Here is a 15,000-nt window from a genome sequence, read left to right on the forward strand (position 1 = left end):
AGCTCGCCGCCAGGAGAAGTCGCCTCATCGAGATCGCAAAGAAGGATTCAGATTCAAGGATGCAGCCGGCAGTCCGGCCTGAAGGTAGAACAATGTGGACAACAGCTCAAAATAATGTCCTCTGTAAACACAACTGAAGAGAGCGGAGTCGTTCTCCAATCAGAGAAGTAAATGAGTGTGAGGACGTCGTTTAGTTCAGTTTATGACTTCAATCCTTCCAGCTTAGAAAAATGCTTCAAAGATGATCAGATGAGTGAAATTCATTGGAAACGGATCTTAATGAAACTTTACCGTTTGTCTTTTTCACTTTGTACAAGCAATTCTAGTTCAATAAACATAAAAGATTAGTACCACGTTTCATCCAGTACACCAGCTGTTCGAACTGTCTTTAACTTTGTTCATTGGAGGTTACATACAGTAGATTAACACCTACTTCTGTTTGTAATAAAAACATTCCTGACCTTCGTTTGCTCTCCAACCTACCGCCGTGTTCCTGCTGCTGTCGTCACAGTTTAACTTTAAGGACACATAAAGTTCAACTGATCTGATCTGATCCTTTCATCTTATTAATCTTCTAAGTAAAAGCTACAGATTCATCTGAAGCCGTTCAAAGATGAAATATTCCTTGAGTTTAAAGTCAGAAACCTCCATATGTGAAATGTGTGTGCTGTCAGGATGTTTTTCCTCGGGAAGGCAGACAATAGATTTTATGATGTATAAATAAAGAACTAGCAGACGTGTTTCTACATCCACTCCCTTGTTTTATGAACTGGATTGATTACACGGCTGCATGCTCAGATGTCTAGCTGTCAGAGTAAAGACATACTAAGAGATTAGAAGTGTTGCTCTTATTCTACCTGCAGGCTGAGAAAAGGTGCAGCTCAGTGAGAAGTTCTGCAGCGTCGGTCTGTATGAAGGAAACCAGCCAGCTGGCTGAGGAGGGTTCTGCCGGGAACCTTCTCTCCTCCACCGAGCACGGCGCCGGGGCGATTACTTGGCAAAAGACATCGTGAAATGGATCTGACAGCAGCAATTATGATGAGGATGAGGCGTGACCGGCTCGCCAGCCCCGTCCTCTCTGCACCGCTGCAGCCCGGTGCGGCTCTGTGGACCGGGAGGTTCTGGAGGCAGTCGGGACGAAGGGGAAAGCTGGAGTCCAGCTGATTGGTTCTGATAAGTGATCTGAAGGGAGTCGATGGAAATAAGTTCAAATATGAACTTTTCACTTTTTCAAGGGGAATCCGGGCGAGTCAGAACACAAACCTGTTAGTCAGAACAGATGAAGTGTCTTCAAACTGTTTTGCAGAACCGTCTGAGATGAACCGGGTCGGTGCTGCCGTCCGTTCACAAGCTTTTTAACGACGAAAAGTTTTTTTCTGATGTCGGTTTTGGAGTCATTGTTCAGTTTTTCAACAAAAATAAATTTACACTTTTGTGATTTCCTTTAAAAAAATTAAAAGTAAAATGATCATTATAGCCAACAGAGCAAGTTGAGCATATAAAGTTAAAGCTGCCTTTCTTCATCAGATGTCCTCGCTGAGGGCAGCGGGCTCCACATGGAGGCTGGTCAACGACCCACACTGACCTCTACAGGAAACATGCTAATGACATTACAGTCCACAGCCAACAAGTCCAACAGCTTTCACCACATCCAGTAATATAAAGATGTAATTATAAATTTCATGCGTCCAGACATCACCAAACTATCTGCATGGGTTGCCGTGGTAACAACGTACCAGCAGCTCACCATCGCGGACGTGTCAGCAGACAGTTTATTTCAGCTTGTGTCCGTAGAGCGACTCTGATCGCTCCGCTAGCGTTCACAGATTCTCTCTGAAGATGACGTCGTCACCGTGACACCAGAAGTCCGATCTGAGCCTGCAGAATCTGAATGGCTGAAATGGAATAATTGCTTTAAAAATGTGAATTTGAATTGTTCAACTTCAAATTGAAATTCTAGTTGAAACTGAATTTTAATGAACTGAATGTTTTCATTCTGAATTTGAATTAATTTGCTTTGAAACCACATTTAAATGTCACTCAATTCAACTCTCTGAATTCAGTTCTCACATTTCAGATTCAGTTCATGAAATTCAGATTCAGTTCGTGTCTCACACACCCGGGTCTTTGAGGAGCAGCGATCGAGAGCTGTCAGAACCCTTCAGAGGAACCGGCCGTCTCCTCACGTCAGAACCCGTCAGAGAGGAACCGGCCGTCTCCTCACGTCAGAACCCTTCAGAGAGGAACCGGCCGTCTCCTCACGTCAGAACCCTTCAGAGAGGAACCGGTCGTCTCCTCACGTCAGAACCCTTCAGAGAGGAACCGGCCGTCTCCTCACGTCAGAACCCTTCAGAGAGGAACCGGCCGTCTCCTCACGTCAGAACCCTTCAGAGAGGAACCGGTCGTCTCCTCACGTCAGAATCTGGACCAAAGGGTGAACGAGCCAGTGAGGATGAGACTGTTACTTTAAGATCCTGTTGTTGTTTTTTACAGGCTTCAGATTGAAAGAGAAGCAGCAGAGAGTCCTGAAAGAGCTCTTCAGGTACTTTTATAAAACACGTGATCCACTCGGAGGAACTCGTCCTGACAAAGTGTGAATAAAGTGCAGTTTAAACAGCAAAAACCATCTCTGTCCATATTTCAGTCAAATCTTAACAGCTGTGCGTACCTTCATAAAGACAAAATACTTCATCACTTCCAGACATCCATCTCATTAAAACTTCAAAAGTGGCTTTGTGTTCCCATAATTCACACACACACACACACACACACACACACACACACACACACACACACACACACACACAAATACTTTAATTGGTAAAGTTAATGCCTCAAGTTTGTCTTTATGTGAAGGATTAGTGGACGGGCTGCCTGAACAAAGCTGAAAGGAAGTTCTTAGAAATTAAAGGAAGAGCAGACTGAGGAGCAAAACAATATTAAAGTCTCTGCTGTGGAATTTTAATAATCAAACTCGGCTGAGTTCATTTCAGGATAAAATAAAAATATCCTTTCAGGTGTGCAATTAAGAAGATTGGTTTTCTATATAAAAATAATATCATACTGTGTGGGACTGCTTTGATCACTGACTTGATGAACCACATTTCCATATATTGTACAACAGCTCATCAAGAGTGCCATAAAGAATTAATGGCTTGTGTCCGTGGTGGGAATCCTCGTTGTCTCGGCTCCAGTCAGGGGAAACAGCACGTCACCGAGGACTCAACCTAAACATGCAACTCCTGAGCAATAAAGAGAATCTGATATGAGTGAGCAGAGGGGCGACACAGGCTAGTCTGCCCACGAATATCATCCTCCACCTGGAAATGTCAATGAATTCTGGATATTTTTAGGAGCACTGACATTTTATCTCACGCTATAAAACTCCAACATACAAACGGAAACTGGAGCTCAAATTAACAACTCATTTCAAAGGCAACTGTTTGCTATCACATTCACTACAACTTTAAAAGGCAATAATAACATAAGCAAAGGCAACAATTATTGCACATTCAAGCAAACTGTGCAATATTTGCATAAGCTTGCAATTTTTTTTAATTTCCAGGATTTTTCCCCAAAAGAATATCATCAGAAGAAGTTGCATTAACGGCATAAAGTAAGCATATTCAAAAATAACTTGTCATTTACAATCAAAAAGAATCTGCTCCTGTTTTCATCACCAAAAAATTGTCTGGAACAAGCAGAAAAACCGGAAGTCTTCACATTAAAATGATGATTAAATGTTTGTGATCAAAGGAAGTGATTCCACATTACTGGATGTTAAATGAGTTTTCTCCACACGTCCAGTTGTCAGAGACGTCTCTTTGTTTGTTTCATCCAGCAGGTCTATGTGTTGAATGAACATGAATTAAACAGCATCTAAAGCTCTTATTTTGACAGCTGATGTAGTCCTTGTTTCTATATTCCAGTCACAGATGCTCTGTTCTGGAAACATACGCAGCTTTTAGGACCTTTTAGGAGCTTTTAGGAGCTTTTAGGAGCTTTTAGGAGCTTTGATCTCCACGGTTCTCTAAGTTCAATCAATAAATTAATATTAGAACAAAAATATTATCCGCCGCAAAGTCAAACATTTTTAATCGTAACAATCACAATAAAAAACTCCACAAAATCCTGGAGGGACTGAATATCGAGTCGGGAGTCTGCTTTCCTGCTCGCTGTAGAGTTTTTTTGCTCCGTTAAAAACAGTGCAGCTGTTAGCATCTAAAAAGTACGCAGCAGAAACTGAGGCTGAATTATAAATGTCCATCCAGTTGAAAGAGACTAAAAGAAAATGTAACGATGCAGGAGGAAATGACTTCACCGCCAATCAACAGGCAGCAGGGTGCGAGTCAGCCACCACCACCGAGTCCTGACAAAAGGAGAAACACGACACTCCTGCGACCGTTGACAAAACCACGAACAGCAGCAAAGTGCTGAGGAGGGAAATAACGAGCCGACGAGAAAATGGACGCCATATTTTTACTGCAAGACGGGTACGAATCAGAGCGTGTTGGAGGGAGAAGTGGTGGATGAGTCGGGTGACGGAGCAGCAGGAGGTGTTCTGCTGGCAGGAGTTCCTGGCTCCCTTCATGTCATCCTGCGCTCCTGTAGATTAAAACTTTGAAATGAAAAAGTGCTTTTAATTGGTGTCTTTTCCCAACCGTCCAGTCCGTTTGTGCCCTGAGACTTTTACTTTATCCCTAAAATGATGTATTTTACATTTTAACTCTATTGTGTTTAATTTGATTTCTTTTCAGTTCTTCTAAATGTTCCTTTACGTGTGAAACGCTGCATGTCATTTCCTTGCTGTAAATCACTTCTTGTATGAAAGGTGCTACACAAATCAAGTTTATTACGATTCCTTCTTGTGCAGCTTTCCTTGTGTAAACGTTGCTGTGCGTGACTGGTGCGCTGCTGCAGGGCTGAGCAGGTGGGACAGCTCTGTCCATATTTAGTAAAGCTCTGTGGGGGCTCCACATGCCGTCCCGCTGCCTCCAACCCAGATTATTTTGGTGACCAAGACTTTCCAGGCGCAGCTGCAGCCGGGCGCCATGGCGACGACACGCCGGCTATTTTGACTTTCGCTTTTGTAACTGAATATGAGGCTGGAATAAAGTCACCATGTAAGAGAGCGTGAACATGTTCCTGTAAATATGCCTCTTTAAGTGTTGAACTATAACATCTCCAAACAAAATGAGGATGAATACGAGCCGCCAGGTGAGTGAAACATTCCTGACGCCGATCAGCAGGCGGCGGGCAGCCATGATAAATCAGATGATTGCTGCTTGTGGAGCAGCAAACATGATACTGCAAGCCAACTATTTGTGGCCTCATAAAGGAAACTGCCAATGCGCCGTACTGTATTTATCCATGTTGGCTCAAATGTTTTCCTGCCACCGGGGAGGAAACCATGGAGGAGGGGGCGGGGCTCATTCTCAGTGGGGGGAAGTAACTAAGTACATTTACTCAAGTACTCAGTATGGTAGATTTATCTGTAGGTACTTTACACTTAAAAATATGATGCTTCGATGGAGATTTTTCTGTGCAGAAGATCAAACGAGCTCCACCTCAGCCAGTTATGACATAATCTGTTTCTTTTTAATTAGAATATATATATATATATACATATATATATATATATATCCATCCTGTCTCGCACGTCTTGATAAAAAAAAGGTCTTCGGGGTCCTTCAGCCGTCTTATTAGTGCAGCAGACACTGTCGTTTTTGACAGATAAAAAGGTTTCTTTTGAAGATGAAGTGGCGTTAATTCAAAAATGCCAAATGAGTAGTGTTAACATGATGAAAGAAGCACGCTGAGGGCAACATCTGTACAGTATAACAGCAGAAGTGGCACACGAGGAGTCCTGAGGCGCTCGACTGGGGAACAAGATGAAAACAAGACGATTGTAAACTCATTTTAAAATCACTGCAACAAAGGTATAAAGACACGTTATAATCTCTGGTATATTTCTGTGTTTACGTGGCGCAAAAGTATGTTGTCCCCCCGAATATGACTTCATTGTACATGTACATGCTGCTATAACAGCATTCTTCTGATTTCAGATGTTGAACCTGGCTGCATTATTGAGGTGGTGACATGAACCGCAGGGGGTCCATCTAAAAATGGTAATGATATTCTAAATTATGTGTGAACCATCTATGTTTCATAATTCATAGCCTTTTCTGCAGCAGCATCTGTGAGCATGGACAGATATTGTAGTTTGTTACGTCAGAGTGCTGCTGGAGAAAAAAGAAAGACTCAGAGTATATTTTTCATATTTTAAGAAAAATGCCAATTGGGGCACATTTCTGAGGAAAAATGGTGCTTCAGTGGTGTTTTCCTCCCTTACGGTGCCTCCAATACTTGTTATGTGATATGCAGCATTGATCATGAGTGTTTATTTATCCATACTACATGTTCTGTTGTTGGATCATGTGTAATAAGCAGCAACCATCAGTGTCTTCTTGAATCTTCTTTTCTAATGAATGAGGGATTATTTTCAGATGGACCTCCAGAAAACTAATAAGAAGGAGTGACTTTAGCTAACAACACCGAGATAACTGATGGACACATTTTATTCACTTTGGATTTGATGAGAGAAGTTGAATGGGAGTCTATGGAGCCGGAGGCTTTTTGGAGCCGACCTCTAGTGGCACTCGCTGGGATTGCAGCTGAAGACACTTCTGCATCGGAACCATTTTACAGACCTGGAAGCGACGAACACGTTTATATACAGTTTATAGTAGTGGGCCATTTCAGTGGTATAATAAAGAAACTTAATATATTAATTAATTCACTGGTTAAAGCATGAAAACTTCATGTACTGTTATTTTTTTAAAGTGCTCAAAATCAGCTCCATATTTGTCAGGAAGCTGATGAGGGTTGGAAGCCGGACAGGAGGTTGAGAACAGAGAACACGACTCCGTCCGCAGCCTGTCAGAGAAGAGAAGTCTCACTCAGGAGGGCCGGCAGCCAGAAAACTGTCATTTCTGCTGTAATCAAGCAGATGCAGACTGACAGAAGAGCTATTGGATAGTCTGCCCCCGGCGAGGCGCTTTGAGCGGCGCAGCAGGTGCCTGGAGGCACAACAGCACAAAGTTATGTGAAATATGTAAACAATAGGCAGGAGGAGTTGGAAGAGTCATGTCGGTCTCTGCTGCTGCAGCCTGCAACTGAGACCGAAAACTCTCCTTCAGACTCCGAGGAAATCAATACGAGACGCTCATCTCCACCACAAACACCACATAAATATCCTGAGCTCATTTAAAGACGCTTTTCATGCAGGAACATTGTTTATTGCAAAATCCTGAAAAAAAGCCCACGTCGGTGTTCAATAAATTAAAAAACCTACACACTCGAAACAACGGCTGCCTAATGAGGGCGGTGGGACAGAAAACCAATGTGGAGGTCAAAAGTTCAGTGTTGTTACCAAAGTTCAAAGCGGCACAAAACTTTATACACAGCAAACTGAATATACTGTATTTATCTCATTTTATTTTTAAACACATTAATTCAAGAGAGCAGCAGCAGCTCGTTTTAATACAGTTTTTATCTGTTTCTAAAGATTTCAGAGTTTGGAAAGACAGATTTTTATACTCAAGAAATACTGCAGTCAGTGTGTTTATTCTGATGACATCATAAGGAGCATCTAAATATGATCAGTTCTTTTTGGTTACATTTCTTATTGAAGTACTGAATTACTTACTGTATTTAAATGCAGAATTACATGTTTCCATTGTGGTTTGAATACTTTTACTTTGAAGCAGGATTATGAAACCTTTGCTTAAACAGTGTGACTATTTTTTGGCTGTGATCAGTTGCAGATTAAATAAACGAGGTGTTTGCTCATCTTGAGAGTTTTTGTGGTGCCAGGAGGAGGATTTTTCACTCATCTTAAAGATGAAGCTGAAGACGTGACTACATCTCTGCAAACGACCTAAAGAAGCCAAGCAGGTCGCCTTGTTGCATGATTCAAATCTTAGTTTAGACTTTTCATTTTCAGTGCTTGGAGGTTGTTACTGTTAGCCATCGAAGCAGGAATTTACAAAAAACAGTAACACAAATATAGTAAAGAGGGAGGAGAATGTAAACTGAAAAACAATAGGGCTTTCACACCGATGCTCGGTGCTCGGGCCCTAAATAGTTGGCCAGTGGCTGTTTTACATCACAGACCATATATAAAAATGTTCGTAGCTTCCAGGTCTGTAAAATGGTTCTGATGCAGAAGTGTCTTCAGCTTCAATACCACTGAGTGCCACTAGAGGTCGGCTCCAAAAAGCCTCCGGCTCCATAGACTCCCATTCAACTTCTCTCATCAAATCCAAAGTGAATAAAATGTGTCCATCAGTTCTCTCGGTGTTGTTAGCTAAAGTCACTCCTTCTTATTAGTTTTCTGGAGGTCCATCTGAAAATAATCCCTCATTCATTAGAAAAGAAGATTCAAGAAGACCTGTTTTTGGGGGCGTGTCTGTTTGATTGACAGGCCTGTGGTGCAGTCAGGTTACAGCTATCGGTGGGCGGGACGTAGTATTATCGGGTTTCCAATCGGATCGGTCAGATCCACTGCTGGCTCCTCCCCCAGCTCGTCCAAATATGGTCACTTCCTGCTCCAAACCGCTCCGAACTAGTAAAGATGGTGACGGACAGAATCTGAACTGGAGGATTCATAACGTTCACAAACCAACGATGACGTCACTGATGGTTGATGACGTCACTGATGGTCACCGCTTGGTTTACGTACATTTGATGAGTCACAGAAGCAACATACGAGCAACTTTTTTCATACATGAGCGCTGATGCATCCAAAAACCCCAAAATGTTCCGTTTCTGTCCTGAGATCAGATTCCAGTCACGACTCTCCGACTCGCTGACAGGTCTCTTATTTTTTTGTTCCTGCTCGGCCTGGTTGTTCCAAAGTAAATTGATCTTTAGATTCCAGATGCTGAGTTTTGGATAAATCATCACTCTCCCGGTGCCACATGCCACCTTCTGATGACCGCTCATTTCTCTCGGCTCCTGGAGTACATGGCAATTTGTTCTGTGCTTCGTAGAAAAAAAGTGAACTGCCAAACAAACAGAGTGGACTGTACCTACTTTCTCTGACCCAGCGCGCCCATTTATTCTACCACATAACTAAAAACACTCCTTCAGATTCATCATCTGAACACTGAGCCACTTTCTTTTTGTTGTACATCCTCTCTTACAACCTCACAGATCTGCAGGTTGGTGAAGGAGATTTAGCCCGATGGACAAACCCCAGCTCTCCACCCCGGCGGGCGGCGCCATGATCCAGCTGACCAACTGAGATTTGTCTTTCTCTCATGAAACCCTTCTACTCCTCCTTTATAATTTTTTTTTTTTGAAAAACACTCATGAGGAAAAAGAGCTCTGTGGAGGGAAAGTCTACAATAAAGTGGGCCTTCAGATGAGCAGAGCGGCCTTGAATTTGAAAAGATAAAAAAAATAAAAATAAAGAGGCGAAGGGGCAAAGAGGAAATGTTCTCATCTGTTCAGGAGGAAGGTACCCATGATGCTCTTTGTGGGCATTTTTTAACTTCAAGGTTTGATCATTGAAGTTAGAAAGAAATCTTGACTTGATTTGAAAGTGGAGGTGATTCGACTGACTCATTGTAAATGAAGAGTATATTTTGTCTTCATATTTGGTTAGTATGCACCATCGGTCCGATCACAGACAGACAGGACGCTGTGCAACAATATGCTCTTTTTTAAAGTTGGCCATGATGGAGGCCAAAGATGAAGTTGAATATGATGAGCAAGCTGATATGTTTTACAGACTGACAGGACGCTCCGACAGACAGCTGAGTGACACATTTCAGACCGATAGATTTCAGAACTGACATGAAACCCCAGTTTTTTATTTTCCTCCTGCTCTCCTCTTTCTGTACCTTCATGGACACTTTGGAGCTTTTTACACTTCAGCAGATCTTTGATTCAGTTTGATTAAGATTTATGGACAGATCGTTTTTTGGGCTTTGTTTGTATTCATGTGGCCACTAAATAATGAATGAATAAATAATACAAACAGAAGGCTGTTTTATATCTGCCTCAGGAAATTGAGTTGGTTTTAATTTTTTTTTTTTTTCTTACTCACATGATTGGAGAACATTAGACCAACCAGGTTCAGACATTTGATCGGCATGTTCATGGAGAGATCCTCGGTTAGACATTTTTATTTTATTTGATTCGTTTTTATTCTTCAATTTATAAAAACAGCCCAGCACAACCATATACTTACTTTTGTCGTATACCTTTTTGTTTGTGGTTCAGCAAAGGCCAGACATTTATATGTTTCAAGTTCTCATTGCATAGTTGACGAAGGTTATTTTATCATATACAGTGTGCAGAGGTTGTGTTTTTAACGCCTTTATTTCAGCATCTTTTTTGACCGGGAACAAAAAAAAAAAGAGGTATTTATTCTGTTTTTGTGTAATTTAAGAACCTATTTTTTTTTTATTATGATTTGTATCAAATGCTATAAGAAAAAACTCACATGAAATGTTAAACGGTGAAAACTAAAAAACTGTTATCACATTGTGGTGGCGGGGCGTGGTTAGCTCAGCTGCAGGGGGAGAGAGTGGGGGAGTGGTTCGGGGGACGGTGCCGGGAAGGGGATAATTAGTCCAGCTGAGCCCAATCATGACTGATTTTGTCTCTCCCTGATAAGTGAGCAGAACCTGGAGAGGAGAGACGGGTGAGAAGCAGTGACTGAACGGACGCTCGGAGGCGGGCAGGAGAGCGCCGTGACAGGGGGAGGTCGAGTGGCCTGGAAAATAAAAAGGTTTAAAACTCAACTCTGTGAGTGCAGCGGGTCATCTGTGTCCAAAAGAACCCCACCGTAGCCTAGTCGTGCTACACGCATGTTTAATGATGCTGGAGATGATGGAAGCAAAGAATTAGACTACTCTGAGTCCACTTTATATTTTCTATTCATTTCAATTTGAACCTCATTTAACCGCAGTAGCACCACCAATAAAATCTCATTTTCAGTATTTCATTATCCTGGTCAAGAAATTCACATTTTGTTAAAAATATTGCTCAACGTTGTTGTAATAATTGTACAAAATCATGACCTGACTACCACAATGGAGCCTCTTTAAAAACAATATTTCACATCAACCTCATCACCGTACCGACGGTCAACGCGACAAACATCTTCAGGATTTCTTTCACTCTTTTCACAACCTGCCATCCTGTTGAAATTCCATCAGAAGTAGAATGACGGTTTAAACCTGCCGTTCCCTATTTCAGTCAACATCCTCCTCCTCTTCCTCCATCGGTGTGTTCACCGTCACAACAGGAAACCGCTCTCCCTTTTAAAGCATGGACCACCAGTCCACTAGAGGGCAGCGTGTCAGCGTCACCCCTGTTCCTCACGAGAAAACCACGTGCGTTAGGACGAGGACAGCACGTAGAAAACCATGTGGTTAGAAGAACAACGGCGATGTCGGGGTTCGGAACAAAAAAACACATGGTGAGGAAAAAGACATGCAAATGCAAACACACACACACACACACACACACACACACACACACACACAACAAACATACACAGTATCCTCCATGACCTTTGCCTTATAAAGATTTCAAAGCCGTCGTCTCATGACTCACATCCGATGAGCGTCGACGTGTCCAGGCATCACAAAGACACGCTGACCTCTCGCTGACTGGATTTTAGTTTGACACGCTTGGCTGTGATCGTGAACTGGAAGCAGCAACCTGCACCATGAAAATGGTTTTAGTGTTCAAAGAGATTTGGTTGAAAAGGCCGGACTGATTGGTTCTTTTTGGGTATTTTGCAGGGATTTACCTATTTTAACACGGCTCGCCGTCCCGTTGGAAAAGTTCCAGAGGATTTGTTTCCCCAACAGCAGACAGATTGAAGCGTGTCCCTCCTCCTGAAAACAGCCCGACAGGTCTTTGTAGAAGCAGCTCATCACGACCCACGGGTCCGGTTTACAGTGAAGCGACCTCTCGGCAGCAGAGACTCAGTTTGCACGGCGTCTATATGAACTGTTTCCTTGTTAGGAGGCGGTGGGTTGGGTGGATACAGCAGGGGACCACTTCCTGTTTCCAACAATCACTTTAACACCAGCCATCATCCTTTTCTTACCCTGACCACGTTCTTTTTGTGATTTCCTGACGGTCTGCTCTGCTGCGTCTTATCTGTTCAATCTGTAATTACACTCATATCTCATAATCTAAACAGGTAATGATTTATTGATGTCAAAATGCTCGATGGTCTTCCGTGTTTTAGCCGAAGGAAGCTCAGCGTTTCTCCGCCTCGACCTTCACCTCGACGAGCACAGCCTGAAGAAGAGGAGGAGGAGGAGGAGGACGGAGCGAAGGATGAAACGTGAAGAAGAGATGGCTCGGCCTCTTCTCATCCCAACGCACACGCAACACGCACTTCAATGTAATCGGTGATGAAGGGGGCGTGACGCTCAGACAGAGTGAGGAATCACCTCCACCGAGCATCGTCACACCTGAGAACAGCAACACGTCTCTGAGGCGGTGTCCAGCCACGACCACATGAAGACGGGAGGTGATGAGGCAACATGAACTCACGCAGTTATTTTATGTTCATCTGACTTCTGAAGACATCAGTTATTCTTCTGATTCAAACACAGGAACAAAGACCCTTCAACTCGTGAACTAAATGACGACATGCACAGCACAGCCGGGTGGTGTCTAATCTCTGCAAGGAGTACAGAAGAGTGACCAAAATAACTTCCTCCACAGGGAAAACAGACTTGGAGCTCTTTGACTGCTGCATGAACAGCAGCAGCACCATCGAGCAACAACTTCGCTTCCAGGTGAACGAGTGAGGCAGCAAAACACTGTGCGGAGGACTGATAGCTCACAACCGCCCAGCAGGGTGTGTTGGGTATGTTGGACAGTCAGAGCGGGAAGACATTTGAGTGTAGAAGTCGCTATATGTTAGTAATTCTTCCCATCTTCCCTCTTAAATTTTTTTTTCTGGGGAGGAGCCAGCGGTGGATCTGACCGATCTGATTGGAAACCTGACGATACTACGTCCCGCCCACCGATAGCTGTAACCTGACTGCACCACAGGCCTGTCAATCAAACAGACACGCCCCCAAAAACAGGTCTTCTTGAATCTTCTTTTCTAATGAATGAGGGATTATTTTCAGATGGACCTCCAGAAAACTAATAAGAAGGAGTGACTTTAGCTAACAACACCGAGATAACTGATGGACACATTTTATTCACTTTGGATTTGATGAGAGAAGTTGAATGGGAGTCTATGGAGCCGGAGGCTTTTTGGAGCCGACCTCTAGTGGCACTCGCTGGTATTGCAGCTGAAGACACTTCAGCATCGGACTCATTTTTCAGAGCCAGAAGTTATGAACACTTTTATATCCAGTCTATAATTCTAACATGGCGTTCTTTGTCTTTTAAACCGTTGTTCTGCTTTAAAGCCCCATCATGTCTCAGAAAAAACAAATCAGCTCTCATCTTTAAAAAGAATCTTAAAAATGTGCTTTCTTTGTCTTTGTTGATGTCCTTTCCTTCTTTCTGTTTTCTTTCTACCAAGAAGTGCTCTGAAATTTGTATCTTGAAAAGGTAAACAATGTGTTGCTTTTGTTTTTCATTCCTTTTTTCTTTTCCTAACCTGCTAAATCCAATTATTTGTATTATTTTTCTAAGGAAACCAAAACCTAATCTTCACTGGGAGTGTTTTTGCTGCTTAAAAAGGCAACAATTTCCTGCTTATAATTCTTCCTCTAATTTGACTGGACTTGTGCTGTACTGCACATTATTCAACAACACTTCTTGTCCTTCCTTCCAACATTCTTGACCTGCAGGTTGAAGGCTTCTTAAAATACACAGCCTCAGCCGTTAGTCCAAATCACCCATTTGCTTGATGATAACGAGGCAATCGGGGTCGGAGAAGATGGAGACTGGACAGTTAGATGAGCAGAGGGAGACTTTAAAGTGCTTTAAGGCCAATGTCAGTGCAGGATCTAATATTTTATAGCATCTTCCATCTGCCTGGATGCATGACACGCGAGGACAAGACATCAGATAAAAAAAAATCCTCCCAGAGGCAGATAAGAATATGAAAGTCAACCACATGCATCATTTCCTGCCGTCGGACAGGGAGGCGGACGTGGTGGATATCCACCTGTTGTTTCTGACAGACCCTGCATTTACGCTGCCAACAGGAGGGACGGCTGACGTAGCAGCGGCGGTGACTTCTGTGGGAGGAAGGAGCAGGACAGGCGGAGAGAAACAGCCCAGCGTGTCGCCACAAATCTCCTGTCTGCCACCGGCTGCCTGCCAGGTGACTGTACCCGGTGTCTGAGGCCTCCGGGTCCGCTAGGGGAAACACTGAGAGCAGGCGGCAAAAAAATGTGACAAAGATTGGAGGGGCTCTAGTTCAGGTGCTACCTGGGAAAATCTGAACAACCAAAAAACAAATCCACCAAATATCCCTCAAAACACAGATTTCCCCTAATCACAGGTTAATGATGTGGTTCAGTTGGATACACAGCGTTCCTCTTAGAAGAAGGTCGATGTGACACAGAAAAACAAACTGACACAAAATGTCTTTCAAACCTCAAAATCAGCTCATTAGAAGCAATTTGCAAATGTTGGATAACTTTTAAGATAAAGGGTCCCAACATCCAGCACCGGCCATGAGAACAGTGTGTTTGGTATTTTGATGTACACATAATCATCTGCTTTCTCACAACTGCACACCTCAAGAACCCTCAGACATGTTTTAGGATGTAAAACACTCTTAATTGGAATAATAATTTGTGTCTCATCTGTTTTTTCTACCAAAAAAAAACAGATCTACTCCGTCTTCCTCATGAATCCTTCCTCTATGAATATGCAAATATATTACATTTATAAAGTTTAACTGCAGGACACAGGATGCTTCATACTGCATTGTAAAGTCTATTCTTACCATTGAGGTTTCAAGTTTACACATCCTGCTGGTATAAGTTG

General features: G+C 42.8%; 1 protein-coding gene and 1 long non-coding RNA gene across 3 annotated transcripts in view; one reads left to right on the forward strand and one right to left on the reverse strand.

Moving 5' to 3' along the window:
• Window positions 1-15,000, reverse strand: part of fras1 (Fraser extracellular matrix complex subunit 1) — a 270,187-nt gene that overhangs the window by 210,899 nt on the left and 44,288 nt on the right. The window lies entirely within an intron of this gene.
• Window positions 5,163-10,043, forward strand: LOC138210299 (uncharacterized). Its single transcript, XR_011179247.1, has 3 exons — window positions 5,163-5,217; window positions 6,066-6,128; window positions 9,217-10,043. It is a non-coding gene; the product is annotated as an uncharacterized lncRNA (long non-coding RNA).

Source organism: Embiotoca jacksoni, unplaced genomic scaffold, assembly GCF_022577435.1.
Source record: "Embiotoca jacksoni isolate LCO1_2020_lvr unplaced genomic scaffold, fEmbJac1.0.p SCAF_44, whole genome shotgun sequence".
NCBI classification, from domain to species: Eukaryota; Metazoa; Chordata; class Actinopteri; family Embiotocidae; genus Embiotoca; species Embiotoca jacksoni.